The sequence below is a fragment of the Rana temporaria genome, chromosome 11, assembly GCF_905171775.1.
Source record: "Rana temporaria chromosome 11, aRanTem1.1, whole genome shotgun sequence".
Lineage (NCBI taxonomy): Eukaryota > Metazoa > Chordata > Amphibia > Anura > Ranidae > Rana > Rana temporaria.
The window spans coordinates 162551053-162568184 of NC_053499.1; the positions used below are offsets into that span (position 1 = coordinate 162551053).

Genomic DNA, 17132 nt, shown 5'->3' on the forward strand with positions numbered 1-17132 from the left:
TTGCGACTGAAAACTGATCTCAGTTTGAAAGCGTTCAAAACACAAACAGCAGAAACTGAATCCGCATATCTAGGAGGAGGATATGAAACTGTATTCCTCTCACTGGAGCCAAGTTTATATTCGCACCAGGAGGTTTAAACACGGATCAGCCGCGGCTGCGAGTAAATCATTAAGAGCCTTACGATTTCAAACCCGTGAAAAATTGTATGCAGGGCAACTGGCGGCCCGATTCTCCGGCTCATTTACATGGTGAAGAAAGAAGACTGGATAACGTACAGTCCTGAGAGTCCTTTATACATATCCGAGATGTTTAGATACAGGATATTCCAACACAATACCCAACGGCTGTCTTTACCCACTTAGGGATTGTAAACTAAAAAACAAAATAAATTGATTGATTGATTGATATATATATATATATATCAATCAATCATACTTTCCTCTGCAGCTGTCGTGCGTGCTCACATGCATCCATTGACACAGCCCCATCCCTTGCTCCATCATCACTGGCTTTGATTTACAGCACTGGGAACCAATGGCTCTGAGCCCCAGCAATGCCAGCGAGACCCGGAAGCGAGGGGAGAAACAATCTACAAACATGCACGCGCTGGATCGAAATGGGTCTCAAGTAAAGGGGGGCTGAGGGGGGCAATGTTGACCCCTTAACATTTTTTTACCTTAATGCAAGGAATGCAATATTCTGTGCGATGAAATGGCAAAGAGTGGCTAGGTACCTCCTCTTTTTAAGTCCCCCCCCCCCCTCCAGCGCTCCGGGCCCCTCTGCCCCATGCTGGCACTCGTGCATGCCCACGTGTGTGCATTGACACAGCCCTGTCCCTTACTCCATTGTCTCTGGCTTTGATTGACAGCCCTGAGAGCCAATGGCTCCCTGAGCCCCAGCAATGCCAGCGAGACCCGGAATCGAGGGGAGAAACGATCTGCGGACGTGCACGGCACTGGATTGAAAGGGGTCTCGGGTAAGGGGGCCGAAGGGGCGAAGCTGACCCATAAAAGATTTTTCACTTTAATGCAAGGAATGCATTAAGGTAAAAAAATAAAATGTTTTGCCTTTACAACCCTTTAAACTCAAAGCAGCACTTTCACAAATAGAAAATTCCAACCGTTTACGCAACACATCAGTATTTCAACACTCCTAAAAAAAAAAAACCAGCTGGTTTCTAAAATACTGAGCCTGCAACTAGCCGACGAAGGCCCAAACCACGAATCCCGCCACACGATGAATAACCCCCTTCATGCCGGAGACCCCAAATTCAGAGACCCTTCACTAGAGTTTATCATGCAGGTTGTTCCTCACAAATCTTCTTCCGGGATGATGAGTCACAATTAGGAAGAACCTCGAGATACGGCTTTGTCTCATAAAACCAGCTCGACGTGTCTTTGAACCAGCGGCTCCCACGCTCTTCTCTTTTTAAAGGCAGGCGTGACAATAAGTAGAAGTTTAAATGAAGCATTTCGCAAACAAAATACCAGTCTAAAGGTGTGTGACAGGAAAGTAAACGTTCTTCCCTTTAAAAAAGGACTTTGAAGTTCCATTTGAATAAAACCAAAAAAAAAAAAAAAGAAGAGTATCAGAGGACGACGGACAACGAAACGCAGCATAAAGGTGAAGGACGATCTGCTGAATAATCCCGGCCTGTAAAAAGTGGAAATTTGTGCAACACAAAAAGGTTGAAAAGCCTTAAAGTGACACTAAAAACCCTGGTTCTGCAAAAATAATCCGGAGCACCCACCTTAGAGAGGTTGTAAAAAGCACTTCTGTCCAATATCCTCATGTATGGCTTTTATAAAAAAAATGCCAATTTGTATCAAAGTGCCTCCCGGCACTCACGTGACTGCTCTCCTCTCAGTCTGACAGCTACAGTAGGAGGGGCTCAGAACTCCCGCTGGAGTCAGGTGGACGGAGAGGAGGAGAGAGGCAAGAAATCACGTGAACGCTGGGAGGCGCTCTAAAATGAGGTACAAATCAGCATATCTCTTAAAAACACATACCCTGGGGCACATAGTGTTATTAAACAGAAAGGAAAGTATGGATAGAATTACAATTGAAGGAGCAGGTAAGGGAAGGGGCATGAAGCTGAGCAGCACTGTCACAAGCCGACAGGCGGGGGGGGGGGGGGGGGGGGGGGGGAGATAGGAGAGCTGGGGATGATGGAAGCATGTAAACCGACAACGGTGTCAGGGCTTAGCCGCCATGATAAACCGTGGTCAGTTTATATCAGGGTGGATTTGATTTACTAGTAAAAAAGAAAATCTATATTTTTTTTAAGTTTGGCCCCTCCCATGACCCCCTGCTGGCCCCTCCCATGACCCCCTGCTGGCCCCTCCCATGACCCCCTGCTGGCCCCTCCCATGACCCCCTGCTGGCCCCTCCCATGACCCCCTGCTGGCCCCTCCCATGACCCCCTGCTGGCTCTACCGACAGTCCCATTCACTTTAATAGGACGGATGGTGATGCGGCAGTGACACAACAAGGTGGGGGGATGTGGTGGCAGCAGGCGATTCGACGCCGCTAACAAGTGCTGTCATGATAGATCTGAAATGACAGGGGCCCTTTAAATGCAAGGCCTTATTCTTGCTGGTAGTTCGAATCTTTGAAAACAAATTGAAGGTTTCCCATTTACAATAATAAGCTGTTAGGTTAGAAAAACAGCGATATCAGAACTGATTCAAATCATACAGTTTGTAGTGTGCATGGATTTGCAAAACAATGGGATAAAGGAATTTTCCTGAACTTTGTTTCATCTCATGGTTACTGTGACATTGTGTGAATGCCTCAATGCGGTGCATGTTCTCAGCCTGCAGAGCTTGGATTCATTGAATGAGTTTAGCAAAAAAATTAAATATTGCAGAATATACAGCATCGTGCTACATAACTAAGCTCCAGTTCATGCTGAATAATCAAAGTTATGAATGCATCTTAAATAGAAAACTATTGGATGAATGTTTACTCAAAAAGCATTTTTTTTTTTTATAAAAATAAGCATCAAGAAAATCCACCCTGGTTTACAAGGGGGGGGGGGGCACAAGAAGCTTGCAGTGGGGGCTCTCGAGCAGCGGCTCTGCATGTCCATTCAGAGAAAGCAGTGGCTCAGTCCCACCCCTGCTCTCCTCATTGGCTCACTGGCCAAGACTGACAGCAGCAGGAACTGTCTCAACCAATGAAGGAGAATCCCCAGAGAGCAGAGTCTCATGCACATCGCTGGATTGTTATGGGACTCGGGTAAGTATTTGGGGGGGCTGCACAGAGAATGGCTGCTGAGCCCCGACACCATGGTCATCCACCATCTTCCCTCTGTCCTCCCTCACTGCCTATCAGCTAATGACCGTGGAACTCTGCTCCCCTCTGCTATAACCAAGTTCATACAATTACCAGTGTTAGATAACGATATGTGCCCCCCAATGTATGTGCTGTATAAAAAAAGCCAATTTCTACCCCATTTCAGATCACCACTCTGCGCTCACGTGACTGCCTGCTGCTCTCCTCCTCCCGGCTGACTCGGTCCTTGGCCCCTCCTGCTGTAGCTGTCAGACTGGGAGAGGAGAGTTGCGGGCGGTCACGTGAGCGCCGGGAGGCTCTCTGGAATGAGGTAGAAATCTGCATGTTATTTATACAGCACATAAGTGGGGGGGGGGGGCACATAAGGTTATCAGATGGGAAGGTATTGATCATAAAAGGCTTTACAACCACTAATGTACAGCAAGTGCTAGAACGTTTACCTTCAGGCAGGGAACACATTAAGGTAAAAAAGGTTTTACATTTAGAACCACCGACAATACCATCCAGTCTCGTGTACAGGCAAGCAGACAATTACAGATTGGAGACACCTTCCTGTAAATGACGTGCGTGACGCAGACATCAGCAGGCAGTGCAGTGGTTTCAGGAGGGATCACCATCTCCACAAGATCGATATGGAAATCTGCACATCAGTAATGGAGTGGATTAGGTCCCTTCCACCAGAGCCAGCCCCCAACCAGAGCCAGCCCCCAACCAGAGCCAGCCCCCAACCAGAGCCAGCCCCCAACCAGAGCCAGCCCCCAACCAGAGCCAGCCCCCAACCAGAGCCAGCCCCCAACCAGAGCCAGCCCCCAACCAGAGCCAGCCCCCAACCAGAGCCAGCCCCCAACCAGAGCCAGCCCCCAACCAGAGCCAGCCCCCAACCAGAGCCAGCCCCCAACCAGAGCCAGCCCCCAACCAGAGCCAGCCGTCAGTTTTCCAGATTGGAAGGTTCAAGCATGCCTATAGACAGACGGGTGCAAACTGATGTGTGTTTATACCCGCCTACTTCCAGGATGAAAGAAGAAAATATAGGGAAAGGGATTCCTCTTCCATTTCGGTGGATCGAATTGTTTTTGGGTGCAAACAGACATGAGCTGCACGGGGGGGGGGGGGGGTGTCCACTCTGCAGAAACGGACAGGATACAGACGTGTCATCTGCCCGATCCAACAGGGGATCTGTGAGCGGATTGCCTGCTGATCAAAACAGAATGCACCCTGTGTGAGGGGCTAAGGCCGGCCACACGCCCAACGAATTTTGTCTCTGCAGTCACAGGTGTCAGGAAAGAGAAATTCCCCCCCCCCCCCCATCTTTTAGTGTTGAGGGGAATCCCCGTCATGAAGCCATTGTATTGTCCCGGCAGGGTAAACCCGTCTCCACCGGGAAAAAACAACAATTATTGCTAGGAGCCAAATCAACAGCTAGAAAAAAAATAAAATTGCATGTCAATTGACCAGCCGGCATACAAGGTTCTAATCTTGTCCGGTTCCTGCTGAACCAGCTGATATTCAAAACTTCTATCACCAGTGACTTGTCGTTAAGGTTCCCCTATCGAGATGGTTCCTGTGAAGACTGCGCAGGCGCAATCCTTGCCGACGGAAATCTCCGAACCTCGGCCGGCATCCAGGCTCATTCCTTAACATCCCCGTGGATTGGAGGATGTTAAAAAAAGAGCTAAGAGGCCGATCGAGCGTAGCGAGCCATCCGAGCAAAGCGAGGACATGAGGCCGACAGGCCACTTTCCTCAAATTCCACGTCGCCCCAGATAACGGCTGAGGTTCGGAGATTTCCGTCGGCAAGGATTGCGCCTGCGCAGTCCCTTACAGGAACCATCATGATAGCCGGAACCAGATCGTCGGCTTAAAGGATAAGTTCACCTTTGAGAACAAGTAACATGATCCCAAATGCTGCAGCCACTGCCCAATCCACGCCCCTTCCTGTGACAGCAGTAGAGGGAGAAGTTCCCCGCAGTAGCTGTCACAACAGCCACGTCAATCTTTCACAGCGCTCTGGGTGTGAATGAACTACAACCCCGACATCCTTTATGGCTGTCGCTTGTAGTGCTCAATGAACTACCACGGTGAATCGATTAGGGATGTGACCAATTATCTGTGCGGCTGACATTCACTTATTTAGAAGTATCAGTAACAAAACTGACCGATATTAATTCAAGGGGGGTTTTACCGGGAAGATATGCGGCTGCAGGTATCAATTACCATAACGGTCCAGCTTTATAGTAACAACCAATGTGGCTCAGCATTACTACAAGCAGCAGAAGGGACGTCCCCCCCACATCCTACCACTACATTACCACCGCTCGCCCGGGCTCTTCCATCCCACCGGGAGACCCAAGCAACCAGCAGGTACCTCTGCCAGCTGGCCGAAGACCCAAACAAAGCCGATGCTTAGTTCAAGTCTCAGATCTAGTAACCCGGAAGTGATGTCATGACTAGAGGTCGACCGATATATCGGTTGGCCGATATTTGGCCGTTTGAGATATCGTCATTGGCCCGATTTTTCTCCAAATTTGGCCGATATTTAACATGGCCACTAGCGGTGGCCGCGGCTCCGGAGCTAGGCCGAAGCCGCGGCTTTTCCTGATGCTGTGACCGCGTCGGCAATCCGCGCATCCGCGGATTTCCGCGCGGTCACAGCATCAGGAAAGGCCGCGGCTTCGGCCTAGCTCCGGAGCCGCGGCCATCTTGGTACACCCAGCGCGGCGGCCCTCCTCTGTTAACACCCACAGAGGAGGAGGGGCCCGCGCTCGTGGGAACAGACAACCGCTCTCTGGTGTCTGTACTATGGGGGGGGGGGGGGAGGTCTGTACATCCTGAAGGGAGGGGGTTCTGTTGTACTGAGGGTGGTGACACTTTTTTTTGCACCAGTGCCCCCTGACAGTGCCACTTGCCGTCCAGTACCATCTGCCAATGCCAATACCAGTGCCACCATCCAGTGCCAATACCAGTGCCACCTTCTATCCAGTGCCACCATCCAGTGCCAATTAGTGCCACCTTCTATCCAGTGCCAATTAGTGCCACCTTCTATCCAGTGCCAATTAGTGCCACCTTCTATCCAGTGCCAATTAGTGCCACCTTCTATCCAGTGCCAATTAGTGCCACCTTCTATCCAGTGCCAATTAGTGCCACCTTCTATCCAGTGCCAATTAGTGCCACCTTCTATCCAGTGCCACCATCCAGTGCCAATACCAGTGCCACCTTCTATCCAGTGCCAATACCAGTGCCACCTTCTATCCAGTGCCAATACCAGTGCCACCTTCCATCCAGTGCCACCTGCCAGTGCTAACTATTGCCATCCAGTGCCAATTAGTGCCACCTGCCAGTCAGTGCCACTTGCCAGTGTCACCTGTTAGTGTCAACCAGTGCCATCTGCCTATCAGTGTCACCTGCCAGTGTCAATTAGTGCCACCTGCCAATCAGTGCCATCTGCTAGTACCATCCAGTGCAACCTGCCAGTGCCAATAAGTGCCACCTGCCAATCAGTGCCTTCTGCGGGTGCCATCTTCCAGTGCCAATTAGTGGCATCCAGTGCCACGAGCCAGTGCCACAAAAATAAAATAAAAATCGGCCTAAAATATCGGCTGCATAAATCGGCATCATATATCGGCCATCGGCCGCCCCGATTTCTAAATATCGGCATCGGCCAGAGAAAAACCCATATCGGTCTACCTCTAGTCATGACCTCAGATCTTGAAGTTTTAAATACTTTCAAGTGCAGAGGAGGGATTTGGGGGTCTTGTAGTCCCCTCCATATATATATTAAAAAAAGAGTGCCTGTCACTGCCTATTACTGTCACATGGGATGTTTACACTCCTTGTGACAGTAATAAAAAAAATGTGAAATGAGTAAATTTTTTTCTATGCACATAATATTGGCACATATCTGTATTGTATCAGTCGATCCCAATCATCAATTGTTCCCGTCAGTGTATCCGTGTGCCCAATTGGGATGTACGGACACAGATACACCGACAGATCTGCAGGAGACCTGCATGGCACAAAAACCATCTGCTGATCAGCAGTGCATTACAGTAGAGCTGCACAATTATTCATTAAAAAAATTGTGATCTTGATTCTATCGGGTATACGCCGATAAATACGGTATGACCTTTCATCATGCGTTTTTATAATAAAAATCCGGTCACTTACTATTTTACAATCCGTCGCCGCTCGGCATAGTTATTCAAAAAATATAGTTTTTATGTCCACACCGTTGTCATTTTGCTTGTGGGCATTGTGAAGCCCACAAGCACTTCCTGGAAGTCTTGGATGGAGAGTTGTAATGGGGAAGCGCACTGCATCCTGGGAAATGACACACATTTCCCAGGAGCATTAGTGTGCTGAGGAGCCGAGGGAGATGTCAGAATCCTAGGTGATTCCGAAGGCAGATTTCGAGGGACCGCATAGCAACAGGCATTTCCAGGTGTGTAAAAATATTTTTTAGGGCTAATGAGCACTACAATGAAAAAAAAAAATTGGGATGGATACTCCACTTTAATGTTAAAAATGTTACGCCGCAAGAATCGTGATCCATCTTCTAAGCAAAACAATCAGGCAAAAAAAATATATATATTTTTTTTAAAGTGAACTTATCCTCTAAGTCGGCAATTTTTGGGAAACAGGTGAGAGAACTTTTGAAGTATCGGACGTATGGGGGGGGGGGGGGGGGCGTGGGTAATAATGAACACCTGACATCAGAGGCCATCTTTGTATAGTGAAGTTCATCAATGTGCTGGCAAACCTGTTGGAAAGTTCAGTCTTCTACCATTGTACCAATCCAGATGGTATGGGTACCAGGAGAGCCGTCACCGATGGGCCCAGAATCCATTCACCTCCCATCACTGACAACGACTGGCAGATATCTTCCCATCTATAGTCTAGAGCTGCACGATTAATCGCGGAGAGAATCGCGATCTCGATTCTCCCCGCCCGCGGTCTTCCCGCAGGATGACCCGCCATTTTCGGGTGCGGACATAAATTATTCTCACCTGTCCCATGTGTCCCGGAAGTCGCTCACATTCCCCATCACCACCATCCTCCAATCCACAGCAGGAACGTCATCATCCGCTGCCCGCTGCTGCGCCGCATGGCATGCCGGGATATGTAGTCCCGCCTCTGTTGTTAGTGAAGGGGGAGGTCTCCTTGTAGAACTACCAATCCCAGGATTCCTAGCGTGCCTGGTTCCAGACAGGGAGCGGAGCAGAGAATGCTGACCGGAGCCGGGGAGATGAGGGCAGGTGCTGGGGGAGCCCGGCCGGAGCTTTACCGCTGGAGGAGGCAGAAGATGGGGGGGGCACCAAGGTGAGGGCCGGCGGAGGGGTTCCGTGTAACCCGGAGCCTGAGAGAGAGAGAGAGAGAGAGAGAGAGAGAACCATTGTACTACCTGGGGGCCTGAGCGAGAGTATACATATATGGATAGGGGTGACAACGCGGGGGATTGGCGACAACGCGGGCAACGGCGACAACGCGGGCAACGGCGACAACGCGGGCAACGGCGACAACGCGGGCAACGGCGACAACGGGGGCAACGGCGACAACGCGGGCAACGGCGACAACGCGGGCAACGGCGACAACGCGGGCAACGGCGACAACGCGGGCAACGGCGACAACGCGGGCAACGGCGACAACGCGGGCAACGGCGACAACGCGGTTTACTACCGCTTTAAATAAAAAAAAAAGTTGAGAATCGTGATCTTTATTTTATGCAGAAGAAGTACGATTCTCATTCCCCCCAGGATCGTGCAGCTCTACAATAGTCATACAAAGCTGCACACCAAAACCAAACCAGGAAACCAATGACGGGAACTGTGACAACAAGTGAAATTGCCGAGTCATCTTTTACTGGCAACAAAAACATTTTCCTTCTGTGTGCTCAGAGGTCATACGATGGTTTAGTCCGAAGCCGAGAGACTGCAGAGAAGGTCTTCATCCAGAAAGACAAATATCCGAGCGCACCGTTCACACTGGGAGGAGTCTTCCTATACTCAAAGCGACGATACCGAACACGCATTTCAGAAGCATTTCAGAAGAAAAAACGAAAACCTCCACAAAAAGGATAAAACATTTTTTTTTTTGTGGAAGGGAGTTTTAATAAAACACGTGGCCACTCATTAAAATAAGAAAAAAGAGGTTTAACCTTCAACTATGTAAAGGGTTCTTTACTGTAAGAGCGACAAGGATGTGGAATTCCCTTCCACAGGCGGTGGTCTCAGCGGGGGAGAGGCATCAATTTCAACATACAGGGATATACAATGTAATACTGACATCTCATCACACACAAAGGATGCTACTATAGCTGCTAGCAACAACTGTCTTCTCCCTGCGGACCACAACAATCCGCAGGAGCCCTGCATGGTGTCCGCGTTCTGCCGATCACGAGTGCAATGCTTCCCTAAACTGGACCCCAAAAATAAAAATAGTAAATGCAAATGAGTTTTACCGGCAAGAAAAAAAAAAAGGCTTTTATAAATTTGCAAAAAGATGAACTTATTCTTGAATTGCCCGAACACAAAAAAGCCGACGGGTTATTCGCTATAGAGTGGAAGCCGGCTATGCGAACGCCCGTCCATTCTGATTAGCACGCGATGATGTCAGCACGTCTCCCAAGGGAGGAGGCGACGTACTGACGTCATTGTGTGCTAGTCCGAGCGGACGGGCGTTCGCATAGCCGGCCTTCATTTTATACGCAGTTCATACACCTACGTTTCTACATTCCACATTAAACCAAATCCATTCATACGGAATTTCACTATGGCGAGGCTTTTTATTTCCGGTACTTTCCTTGGATGGCATCTGAAGCTGTTTGAGGAACCAGTGATCCCCCAGTGATCCCCAGTGATCCCCCAGTGATCCCCCAGTGATCCCCCAGTGATCCCCCAGTGATCCCCCAGTGACAACTGTCAGTTCTGCATTCTATGCTTAAATGCCCGGGCCGGGGTTTACAGCCGCAAGCAACTCTTGCTTGCACTGCGGTAAGAGCGCATTTCTTACAGTGCGTTCACTTTTCTGCTGGTGACTTTTCTTCATATGAATCACTCAAATAGTTTCCTGGTGTTTGTGTTACATTGGACTTTATTGCTCATCCTTTGTTAATTCACAACATTACTGGCTCATTCACTTATCATTGGATAGAATTATCTATTTTGATGCAATATTATTTTTCACATTTATTCCCCTATTTGTATGTCACACAGCGCAGCGACATTCTATTGTTATTTGGTGCGGATTATCACTTTTAGTTGCTGCTTAGTTAGTAGTTCACATCTAGCGCGGTATTCTTTCCATCTATATTCTCTATAGAGGAAGGTGCTTGCTGATCAGCATACCAATACCAGGTCAGGATCAGAACACTCAACTGCCCCCCCCCCAGAACACTCAACTGCCCCCCCCCCCCCCCAAGAACACTCAACTGGGCCCCCACCCCCCCCCCAAGAACACTCAAATGGGCCCCCCCCCCCAAGAACACTCAACTGGGCCCCCCCCCCCCCCAAGAACACTCAACTGGGCCCCCCCCCCCCCCCCCCAAGAACACTCAACTGGGCCCCCCCCCCCCCCAAGAACACTCAACTGGGCCCCCCCCAAGAACACTCAACTGGGCCCCCCCCCCAAGAACACTCAACTGGGCCCCCCCCCCCAAGAACACTCAACTGGCCCCCCCCCCAAGAACACTCAACTGGGGGCCCTCCCCCCCCCAAGAACACTCAACTGGGGGCCCTCCCCCCCCAAGAACACTCAACTGGGGGCCCTCCCCCCCCCCCAAGAACACTCAACTGGGCCCCCCCCCCCCCCCCAAGAACACTCAACTGGGCCCCCCCCCCCCCCAAAACACTCAACTGGGCCCCCCCCCCCAGAACACTCAACTGGGCCCCCCCCAGAACACTCAACTGGGCCCCCCCCCAGAACACTCAACTGGGCCCCCCCCAGAACACTCAACTGGGCCCCCCCCCAGAACACTCAACTGGGCCCCCCCCAGAACACTCAACTGGGCCCCCCCCCCAGAACACTCAACTGGGCCCCCCCCCAGAACACTCAACTGGGCCCCCCCCCCAGAACACTCAACTGGGCCCCCCCCAGAACACTCAACTGGGCCCCCCCCCAGAACACTCAACTGGGCCCCCCCCCAGAACACTCAACTGGGCCCCCCCCAAGAACACTCAACTGGGCCCCCCCCAGAACACTCAACTGGGCCCCCCCCCAGAACACTCAACTGGGCCCCCCCCAGAACACTCAACTGGGCCCCCCCCCAGAACACTCAAACTGGGCCCCCCCCAGAACACTCAACTGGGCCCCCCCCCCAGAACACTCAACTGGGCCCCCCCCAGAACACTCAACTGGGCCCGGTTACTGCATCATGTAGGAAAGTAAAAGATGCCTTGAGTGTCAATATTCACCTATTTGGCTTCCATTAGGAAACGCGGCGGATTGTGCGCAAGGTGCGCTCTGCAATAACCTTCAGAAGAAGAATTTTCATCACACAGAACTCGGCACTGCCAAGAAAAAATAAATAACAGTTTGTTGACAGTTACCAATTGTGTGTCATTGCCGGCCTGCACGTCCCCCTCCAGTATAGAGGCGGATCCGCTGCACACAATCCGCTTCTCAACTCCAAGGAAACCCCGAAGCACAGCGTGCAAACCGACAACCTGAGACAGGAGCCGTCACTCAGCCCCTCGCGCTCTGACAATCCACTTCCACCCAAGGCTTCTCACACAGGCCTTTATACCCCACTTCCCGGGAACTGCAGTCCGCTCACAATAATAAAAATGTCTTTTCCATTCTGAAGCTTCCCTCCAACCACTTTGCATAACATTTTATATATACTGTGATCCTGTACTTGCCAAATAGGCTTCAGAAATCTCCCTCCACCGAGTCTGGCTGCAGCCATTACAACTGTGGGCAGCTGAAGCCTGTTCACTTCCTGGATTTACATACACAGAGGCACGCCTCCAGCTCTCATTGGCCCTCTTATGACTCTCCCCCCCCCCTTCCTGGCAAAACTCAGAGTGCTGTGCATGATGTCATACGCCTAGGCCAATGACCAGACCGGAAACAGGAAGTGGGCAGCCTACGGAAACAGGAAGTGGGCAGCCTACGGAAACAGGAAGTGGGCAGCCTACGGAAACAGGAAGTGGGCAGCCTACGGAAACAGGAAGTGGGCAGCCTACGGAAACAGGAAGTGGGCAGCCTACGGAAACAGGAAGTGGGCAGCCTACGGAAACAGGAAGTGGGCAGCCTACGGAAACAGGAAGTGGGCAGCCTACGGAAACAGGAAGTGGGCAGCCTACGGAAACAGGAAGTGGGCAGCCTACGGAAACAGGAAGTGGGCAGCCTACGGAAACAGGAAGTGGGCAGCCTACGGAAACAGGAAGTGGGCAGCCTACGGAAACAGGAAGTGGGCAGCCTACGGAAACAGGAAGTGGGCAGCCTACGGAAACAGGAAGTGGGCAGCCTACGGAAACAGGAAGTGGGCAGCCTACGGAAACAGGAAGTGGGCAGCCTACGGAAACAGGAAGTGGGCAGCCTACGGAAACAGGAAGTGGGCAGCCTACGGAAACAGGAAGTGGGCAGCCTACGGAAACAGGAAGTGGGCAGCCTACGGAAACAGGAAGTGGGCCAGCCTACGGAAACAGGAAGTGGGCAGCCTACGGAAACAGGAAGTGGGCAGCCTACGGAAACAGGAAGTGGGCAGCCTACGGAAACAGGAAGTGGGCAGCCTACGGAAACAGGAAGTGGGCAGCCTACGGAAACAGGAAGTGGGCAGCATGAGGGATTTACTGGCAGAAAAAAAAAGTGTTTTACTATGCGAAGTTATAACAATGGCAGAAGACTTAAAGTGGGATTCCACGCGCAAATTTATTTAATTTTTTTAAAAGTCAGCAGCTACCAACACTGTAGCTGTTGACTTTTAATAGGGACACCTACCTGTCCTACTTACCCATGCTGAAGAAAAATCTCCTGCGAGCAGCATCTTTGGAGCGGTGAGAGGAGCGCCATGTATACTGCTCTTTCACCGCTCCTTCCCATTGGAAACGGCGGTAATACCGCCCACAATGCGCCTCTACAGAGACACATTGCGGGCGGTATTAACCCTTTTTTGGCCGCTAGCGGGGGTTAATACTGTACCGCTAGTGGCCGAATCCCGCGGTAAATCTGACGGTATAGCGCTGCTATACTGCCACCGTACCTCCACTGCCTCGTGTGAAAGGGGCCTTAACCTACATGGTTAAGGAGATATTTGCAGAAAACTGGGCACCGATGTCTACGGCGCAAGCGCACCGGGTCTTCAATGGTAAAGTGGCGGAAACGCTTGCATGCGCGTGGATCGTGCCAGAAACTCGCGCATGCGCGAGAGTGACATCAATGCCGCTTCGCCCAGTCACGGCGCCGGTGTGGCGATACCCGGAAGTCACTCCAGGTATCATGGCGGCGGCAGAGGAGGTGACCGAGGACCAATGCGGGACTTCAATCTCAGGTGAGTAACTTTTAATGAGCTAGTATGCTAGTCATACTAGCTCATTATGCCTTTGTCTTGCAGGTTTTCATTTTTTTTTGGGGGGGGGGGTTTACAAACACTAATAGATGAAAAAAATGACAGAAGTTCCACCTTAAGTGTAGCTTGGACCAATGGTATTGTGCGTCATACCTGACCGATCCCAACGGAAGCTGCAATTGGCCGCATAGACATTCCAAATATGATTATCGCAGACCTCCGGGGCCCCCGTGATGAGCAGCTGCTTTGGGGACACCGGGGAACACTCGCTCTTCACATTCTCAAAACAAATGCAAAGGGGGGAGATTTACTAAAAGTGGAGAGTGCCAGGAGTGGCGTAGGTCACCGCGGCAACCTATTTTCGGAAGTGGGAGCAAATACCGGTATTCCACAAGTGTCTGCTCCCCCCTCCCCCCTGTGACACCGAGAGGGGGGGGGGGGGGGTCCGAAAACTCCACTTTAAGGCTCCATTCACAATTGTACGACTGCAAAGTCGCACGGATTTCCAGCATGACAGAGCACGACTTCGCACTCTCTGGCTCCAAGTCATGTCAAAAGTCGCATCAAAGTAGCGCCGCCATCTTTTCATAATCAAGTTGCAGCCATGCAAAACAACGGGCTGCTGCGCCTTGTCATGCGACTTTATGTCCGAAGTTTGTGTGTAAATCTGACTGTCAGACGGAAGGATTCGCACGGCTGTGCTGCAGCCTGATTCAGACCCTGGAGGTCTCCTTAAAGAGAACCTGTCATCAAAAATAAAACAAGTCACCACATCGGGCCCATGTCATGGGGGCGCAACCTGCGGCTCTCCAGCTGTAGCAGAACTACAAGTCCCAGGAGGCATTGCAAGATGCTGGCAGTTACAGGCATGACTCCCAAAGGCAGAGGGATGATGGGACTTGTAGTTCTGCAAGGGCCACAGGTTGAGCCTCCATGTCTATGCAACAGAGGAAAACAAAATTATGCAAAATATATATATATATATATATATATATATATATATATATATATATATATATATATTTTTTTTTAAGTTAAACAAAATAAAAAAAAAAGTTCACTCGAATGTTTAACCCCCAAACGCATGCATCAGGGGGAGGGGGACTATGTATGACACCGACTGCGACACACGTTACATTTCTAGCGCCAGATCTCCTCCGCAACAGGAAACAACACCACAAAAGTCGCCTATAGAAAAGATCGGCCACGGAAGTTTGTCGCCATTTTCCCCGCCGCACACGAAGGTTTGACATGTTGGGTATCTATCTTCTTGATGTGACCTAGTCTTTTACACTTCACCAAAGCGCTGCGTCATTCAATATACGGAACATCGAGAAGAACGGATCCCCTCCCCCACACATGCGCAGCGTAAAACGCAACCGTCTACAAAACGCAGCTCATCGCCAGACATCGCAGTGCGACCCCCGAACATCATCGTTCTGCAACACTTCAATAAAGATACAAGAGAAAGAAAAACAGGGTGATGCCTTGTAGCCCCCCTCCTGCTGGTTCTTGTAGTCCCCCTCCCCTAGTAGTCCTCCCTCCCCCCCCCATTACTGGGACTTGTAGTCCCCCCTCATCATACCTTGCTGGTCCTTGTATTCCCCCTTTACCCCCCAATCCTGGGACATGTAGTCCTCCCACCAATGCTGGGACATGTAGTCCCCACCTCCTCATAACTTGCTGGTCCTTGTAGTCCACCCTTCATCTATCCCAATCCTGGGACTTATAGTCCCCCCTCTCTCCCCCATGCCTAAGACTTGTAGTCCCCCCCCTCCCCCATGCCTGTGACTTGTAGTTCTCTCCCCATTGCTGGTCCTTGTAGTTCACCCTTCATCTATCCCAATCCTGGGACATGTAGTCCCCACCTTATATATCATCATACCTTGCTGGTCCTTGTAGTCCCCCCTTCATCTACCCCAATCCTGAGAAATGTAGTCCTCCCTCCAATCCTGAGACTTGTAGTCCACCTTCCAATCCTGGGACTTGTAGTCCCCCTCCCCCGGTGTCCTCTTACCGTGTCCGGTCCCGGTGGGTGTCCAGGTCTCCGGGGGGTCAGTGTCGGTGAAGTAGTCCGTTGGTGGCGGTGGAGGAGGAGGAGGGGGAGGGAGGGAAGGCCGCGAAGTGGCGCATGGAGCCGCGGCCTACCTCCCCCTCCTCCCCTCCTCCGGCGAAGGAACGGAAACCGGCGGAGACCGGTGAGGGAGACCCGATGAGGTGGAGGAGGGGGGGAGGGGGCGGCGGAGCGGTGACAGGAGGTCACAGGATCCCGGGAGGAGGATGAGGAGGAAGGCGGAGGCGGCGGGGCGGTGACCGGTGTCAGGCCCGAGCTACGTGTACGGAGGGAAGGGGGGGAGGGGAAGGCGGGCGGACTCCTCCGGTGCTTGTCTCTCCCTCTCTCTCGCTCTATCGTCTCACAGGCCGCTCCCGTGCGCGCCCCCACAACGCTCCTTCCATCGCGAGCCGCTTCCACGCGCCCTTTGACTCCCTCGAGGCGCGCTCCCTGAGAGACGGAGGAGGTGGCGACGTGACGGGCTCGCTGATTGGCCGGCTCAGAAGCTGCTGTGTGCCTCGGAGGAGCTGATTGGCTGGCCGCACCGAGTGACGCAGAGTAAATGCAGAAGCGGAGGGAGGGGGTGGAGACACGAGGAAGTGGGCGGGGACCGGCTTCCTATTAGCTCAGCTCCTGCCTCCAAGTCTCTGTTGTTGTGTTCCTCGTGACGTCAGGGGGAGGGGATAGGGTGGCCGGGTCGAAAGTTGTCAATCTTTGACAGGAGGCGTCCTGATTGGCTGAGCCGGCGGGGTTGTTTGAAAACACAGAGAGTGTGCTGGCCCCGCCTCTTCCTCTCCCTGAAAAGATACATTGTAATAAAAGGAAATAATCCCCAGGAAGGAGCACGTGACCTGATTACCATTCCCCCTCACCTGTATACTGTCTATATACCTATATACACCTATATATATATACACATAATGATTACCCTTCCCCTCACCTGTATTCTACTGTCTGTATACCTATATATATATATATATATATACTCACCATGATTATCATCCCCCCTCACCTGTATACTGTCTATATACCTATATACACACCTCTATATACATATATATATATATATACACACCTCTGTATACACCTATATATATATACATACTGATTATCATTCCCCCTCACCTGTATACTGTCTATATACCTATATACACCTCTATATACACCTATACACCTATATATATACATAATATATATACATAACGATTGTCCTTCCCCTCACCTGTATACTGTCTATATACTTATATACACACCTATACAGTATATATATATATATA

The 17132-nt window shown here is 51.1% G+C and overlaps 1 protein-coding gene across 2 annotated transcripts in view; it reads right to left on the bottom strand.

Annotated features, from left to right (window-relative positions):
- ANKRD11 (ankyrin repeat domain 11) overlaps positions 1–16298 on the bottom strand; it is a 158380-nt gene extending 142082 nt beyond the window's left edge. For both annotated transcript variants that reach the window (XM_040329617.1, XM_040329618.1), the window contains exon 1: positions 15820–16298. The gene's annotated coding sequence lies outside the window, so the exon portion shown is untranslated. The remainder of the gene's footprint in view (positions 1–15819) is intronic.
- Between the last annotated feature and the right edge of the window lie 834 nt (positions 16299–17132).